The sequence below is a fragment of the Nannospalax galili genome, unplaced genomic scaffold (genome assembly GCF_000622305.1).
Source record: "Nannospalax galili isolate Female #2095 unplaced genomic scaffold, S.galili_v1.0 scaffold406, whole genome shotgun sequence".
NCBI lineage: Eukaryota > Metazoa > Chordata > Mammalia > Rodentia > Spalacidae > Nannospalax > Nannospalax galili.
In genome coordinates this window covers 2,397,064-2,403,457 of record NW_008357033.1, presented here as the reverse complement: position 1 = coordinate 2,403,457, position 6,394 = coordinate 2,397,064, and positions in this window count along the sequence as shown.

Below are 6,394 nucleotides of genomic sequence, written 5' to 3'. Positions count from 1 at the left end.
GGTGTTTGTGAAACATAAGTGGGTTCTATGTTTCACATAGACCTTGGGACCTTGGGACCCAGCCACTAGCTCTCTCATGACATGTATATAAATATTCCGCAGTGGGAAACCTGATACACTTTTGGTCTCAACCATTTCAGGTGAGGGGTCCTCAATCTTTATAGGCTCTTAGAGAGCAAAATAAAAGTGCTAAGAATAATCAGGGAGCAAGTATTCCAGGCAGAGAAGAATGGCATTTCAAAGAACCATGTTCTTTTTTTTTCTTTTCTTTTCTTTTTCTTTTTTTTTTTTTTGTCTTTTTGAGACAGGGTCTCCTTGCAGGCCCAGGTAGCTTGGAACTCACTGTGTAAACCAGGCTGGTCTTGATCTCACAAGAGATCCACCTGTCTTTACATCCCTGGTACTGGGCTTAAAGGCATGTGCCACCACACCCAGCCTAAGAACCATGTTCTTAATGTCAAAGGAATTTTCTTTACATGTATAAATTATTTAAAAGTAAGTCTAAGGGCCTGAGAAATGACTCTGTGGGTAGAGGTGGGTGCTTGCTGCCAAGAATTATGAGCTAAGTTTGATGCCTGGGACCCACATAGTGGAGGGAGAGAACTGACTATAGCATGTTGTCATCTTTCCTCTACATACGCACCGTGGTATGCATGTTACCTCCCCATACACACACATAGATTCTCTCTCTCTCTCTCTCTCTCTCTCTCTCTCTCTCTCTCTCTCTCTCTCTGTTGTTTACCTTCCTTTAGAACATCCTATTGTTTATTCAGTTTCCCTCCAGGATGGAAGGTTTTATCTAGGGTACAAATTGATGCACAATGTACGAAAAACAGATATTTATAAATGAGTTCAGAAATTGTTTAAAAAGAAAGAAAAGAAAAAGAGAAAGAAAGGGGCCACAAATTGCTAATGTTTGAAAGTGATTCAAACAATACATTGGTATAATTAACTCTGATGGTCTCAGGAACAATCTAGTGATGAGAAGCCAGCTCTGGAAATGGGCAAAGTGAGGACCTGGAGTGAGACCCTGACTCCTCACCTGCTGTATCCCCTCAGGTGGTTTGTTAACATCTCCAGGTTTCAATTCCCCTAGCTATAAAAGCAAGATAATACAATATTGAACTCATAATACTGTTGTTTAAAAGAGCATGGCAACTTCTTTTCATACACCAGCTACCGCTGTCGTTATGTTTTTATTATTCCTAAACAGTCATCTGTGGATCAGTTGGTGAAGATTCACTAGAGAATTTTTATTTTGAAAATATAGATTTCTGATTCTCCAACTGAAGGATTTGGGGTTTAATATACCAGAGCTGTAAAACACAGAAATTAGAACTTACAAAACACATAGACTAGTTTGGGATCTGGTGCATATGATGAAGAAACTTGACTTAGAGGGATTTAGTTACTCACCCAAGGTGACAGAAAGTAGAGACAGAAGCAGGCCTAGGGTAGAATTCTCTTCACTGCTGGCTTCTTGCTTCCTCATCCCTCTGAATCTATCTGAGCTTTTAAAAGGCATTTTCAGTTAAACAAAATTATTAGGTATGGAAATTAGGGACTGTGTTGAAGGAGCCACAGTGAAAAAGAAATCAATTTACACCTATCAGAAAAATTATGAAACTAGAAGAAGTTTAATCCCAGGTGGTAAAAATGCAGTTGTATCTAAAATGTGGTATAATTGTATCTCAAAAAGTTCTTGAGGTATGTAATAAGTCTAGACTGACTGGACAAATGTTAGCCAAAATCCTGAGTGATTTGTGGTAAGAGCATATTGCTCTCTGATAAATGCCCAATAAGAAGGTGCTTTTCAACTAGAAATACCTAATTAGGAATCAGCAAACTAATCATGCTCATTATAGAATGTATTTAAAATGCCACTTAGAAAAAAAGAACATGTGTTTAATTTAATATTTATATCACATGTGAGATACATATATTTATATATGTACATTTACCCATATTTGTATCTATCCTTTTGCTTATTCAAGTTGAGGCAGGATATTTTTTAAAAATTTATTTATTTATTTTACATATATGCATGTGCCTGAGTGTATGTATATGTACCACATGTGTGCAGATACCTGAAGAGGCCAGAAAAAGATGTCAGATCCCCTGGAACTAGAATTAAGGTGATTGTGTTTTCTGGTGAGGTTACTGGTAACTGAAACCTGAGTCCTCTACAAGAACAGTAATTGCTCCTAAACTTTGAGACTTTTCTCCAGCTCCCTGAAGCAGAATTATTAAGAGGATTTTTCACTTTTTATTTTTGAGGATGGCATAGTTCCTACTAAAAGGAAAATTCTTAGTTCTGACTAAAACACTTTTGAATAAAATGGAAAGTGTACTTTACATGCTTCCATTCACAGTCTATAAAGCTATTTGAATAGTCTTTCCTAAGAGCTATTTGTGAATATGTAGTTTATGGCATATGGTAGAAATTTATAAATGGTATTTGTGTAAACAGTTCAACGAGTGAATAATTCAATGGGGAATCTGAGGTTATTGTAAGGAAGATGTTTGTGCTAAGAACTGACTGAAGATGGTGGCTCTGGAGACAGAGGTTAAAGATACATAAAAATATCTCCTCCAAGTTTATCTACCAGCATGCATTATCTCCTCCAATTTGTGTCTCTGGGCTTAAGGATCACGTGACCCAAAGAGATTTCTCCAGTGCCCACACCCATAATAGGCACCATGAGTTATAGTCCCAAAACTGTATTCGCTCAGAAGAGGAAGAGTCTTTAAATTACAATTGAGATACTTCTCAGAAACATACGACAGGCATGGAAATGGAAGTCCAACACATCAATGAGAATAAAACTCAAGATTAAAAACTTTTAAGCACCCAGTAGAGAAATATAGCGGTATTGATTTTAACTTTTAAACCACACTTTATGGATAGCAATGCAATTCACACATTAAATAATGCTATAATAGAGTGACCCTTTCTTCAGAACAAATTTTATTTTACTTCATTTGTTTCTATTTTTTTGACAACTTCATATATGAGCACTGTACTTACATCACCCCACCCCACCTTCTCCCTGCTCCAGTTCCTCCCGTGTCACCCCTCCCTCTCAATTTCATGACCACTTCCTTGACTACCATTGTTACATATACATATATTGCATAGAGAAATATGTGAAATGTATTGAGATCATTTAGTGCTGCTCCAGAGTATGTGTTTATAGCTGACCACTTGGGATTGAATAACATACCTGGGAGTTCATCCCTGAAGTAAACTGACCCTCCTTCAATCAACATCCACTGACTACCTGTAGTTCTTTATCTAGAGTAGAACCTTGTGAAATTTCCCTTATCCTCACTGGCATGTCAGCTGGTATTGTCATTATGTAAGTCCTGTTTAGGCAACCATATTGTTGAGATTTTCATGGGTGCAGCTTCCCAGCAATATCAAGAACACACACTCTAGCCTCAGGTGTCCTGTTCCTCTGACTCTTACAATCTTTCTACACCTCTCTTATGCTATGTTTCCTGGGTCTTGTGTATAGGGACTGCATTGCAGATGTTTCCGTTTTGTCAAGGCACCCCATGGCTGCTTATTCTCTGTGTTTTGACCAGTTGTTGGACTTTGTAATAGTGTCCATCTGTTGAAAAAGGAAGCTTCTTTGATGAATGGTCAGAACTACATTCATCTGTGAATATAAGGATAAGAATTTAGGCTATAATAAGAAGTTACACTGGTTTAGGAAAGTGAATGTAGTAGGTTCTCCTTTAGAGTCTGTGATCTCTCCAGGCATGGGTAGTTGGCTATGTTTACAGTACCAGGCATGGGTTCCCTCCTATTGAGCAGGCCTTAAGTCTAGTTAGTCAGATGTTTGTTGCCACCAAGATGAAAGTGCCACTATTGCACCAACAGAGCTGTTGCTGGTTCGGTTATTGTGGTTGAAAGGCAATACATTTCTAAGTGTGTATATAATAAATATACACAGTGATCAGGTCGTGTCTAATTCCCATTGCACTAATGGGTCAATGGAATTCAAAAGAAAGCTCACCTTTGACAATCACTGCCTCAAAGGAATCACACATGTTGGATTGTTTGGAATGCAAGAATGGTGCTTGCCGCTTCAACACTCAGATAATTAAATCCACAGCTCAGCCACAAAAACAAAACACAGCAACGAAAAGCCGAAACTGTGACAGAGTCGAAGCTGGAGAAGAAAAGAGCTTTACATCCTCTTTCATGACTCTTGTGCCTTTTGCCTATGCTCTGTCCTTCTTCATCCCTTAATTATATTTATCTTATTATAGTCAACTTTTAAACATGTTTGGACATGTATGTTGTCCACACATGATTAATCAGGGCTGACTGAAAAATAGCTTAAAGATAAAAACCTTTGTGCTTGTCAACATTTTGTGGTCTGTTTGTGATAGCTGCTCGGCTTTGAAAAGAATATTATGAGTTGGAGAGGATTTGGAGGAGAGAGAGGCCAGAAAGTGAGTGCCAAAAAAGTTCTCAAACTAAGGTCAGCATAAGGGAACATAGTCAAATGTGGTATCCCCGATGCTGGTCTGATCTGTCCAGGGTTCTGAAACATATATTTGTATTTCATGTATGTCAGGAAGAAGCATCTATAGTCTAACATTTAGGAACACTAGACTGTGTAGTCATACCAACCCATGATGAATCCCAGCTCTTTTAGTGACTGTCTACACTACTGAAGACAAACTGCAGACTCTAATTTCCAAATTACTTCTAATAACAGTAGTAGGCAGTCTCATGGACATTCAATGAGCTGCCGTTTATAAAGCCTGAAACTCTGTGCCTGACATAAAATCATTCATTATATAATAGTGGTTTTTATTAATTCATGGAGTAGTGTTATTTTTACGCTTTATTATTTATTTTGTGTTTTTGTACGTGTGTGGGTTTTTATGTGTGTGCATGTGTGCACACAGGTGGAGGTCAGAGACAACTTGGTGGCTTTCTCCTTCTACCATGTGGGCCCTGGGGATCAAACTCAGATTATTCTGGTTGATATAAAGCACCTTTATCCACTAAGTCATTTTGGTGGCCCAAGTTTTGGATCATGGGTATGTGAAGCAGGGTTTGGCTGCATCACCTCATCAGACACCAATAAACGGAAAGCCTGCATCTGACAAGGGTTGAATTTGATAACTCTTTGGGTCTATTTAGGATCCTGATGGAAAAGTAGGAGAGAATATCTAAAATCAGCTTTCTTTGTAATGAAAAATTGATCATTTTTCTGGGTTCTGATCTGAGAGGAAAAGAAATACTCTTTGTAATTTCCACATATATCACACCTAAAGATCATTCTAGAAACAAGAAGAAGCAAGAAAAGGATGTCAAGATTTCAATTTGACTGATTTCTCATGATTAATTACCAAGGGAAGAGAAAAATAATCTGTGAGGGAGGCAACTAATAATTTTGAATTTTTCAAACACATTTTATAGAGACATTTACCAGATAAACACGATATGTGTTAATTATTACTTCTGATTATAGAAGATGCAAAGGTCTGAATCCCACAAGGTGTTGTAATTTGCTGTGCTCAAATCTAAAGGCAGATGAAGGCTTAATTACAGTCCTGTCTGTGTCCCACATTGATGTTAGAACTCTTTCCCTCCATTCCCAGGGGGTCAGGGCATCCCAACTGAAGCTGAATAGCTATTTCTTCTGTTTTATCTTTCCTCTTCTTCCTTTATGAAACATTTTAAGCATTCAGAAAATTACAGGGAATAATAAACTCCTACGTATCCTTCACCCACATTTAGCATTTTATTCTTTTTGCTTTATGTCCCTTCTGTTTTGTTTATTTAAATTCATACAGTGTTGCAGAATGGAACTGTAGCCCACTATAAGGAACACTTATGGGTAACCAGAAATCAGAAGCAAAACATAGTAAAAAGTGTAGCATTTGAAACACAGACTATTCTATATAAAAAAGAAAAAACACACACATCAGAGCACCTGCTGTATGTTTGTTGCTGTACCAAATTATCTCATATACTTTCACAGCTTTGCTGGTAAACTGAATTTAGGAGGAAAGCTCACAATAAATCCCAGTTTCCATGGTGTATAGCCATACTCATTACAGCTGGGTGCCAATTATCAGCCACTTAACAACTGGCTCGTGAAATTCTCAAATATTTTCTAATCTGCTTTTAAGACACAGCACAGAGATAGCTCCAACACAAAGTCTCTAAGTGTTCATTCATTTATTCACAAGTCACATATGGGTTCCATATGTGTGTCATATCATTTGTTGTTAGAATAGCAGACTCTTTTACAAATCAGTTCTGAGAGTTGTGTAAGCTGCAAAATGATCTTTTGGGTCAGTCATGGACCACATATAGGAGAGTGGTTCCAAAAGGTTTTTATACAGCTGAGATGGTTGTATCTCT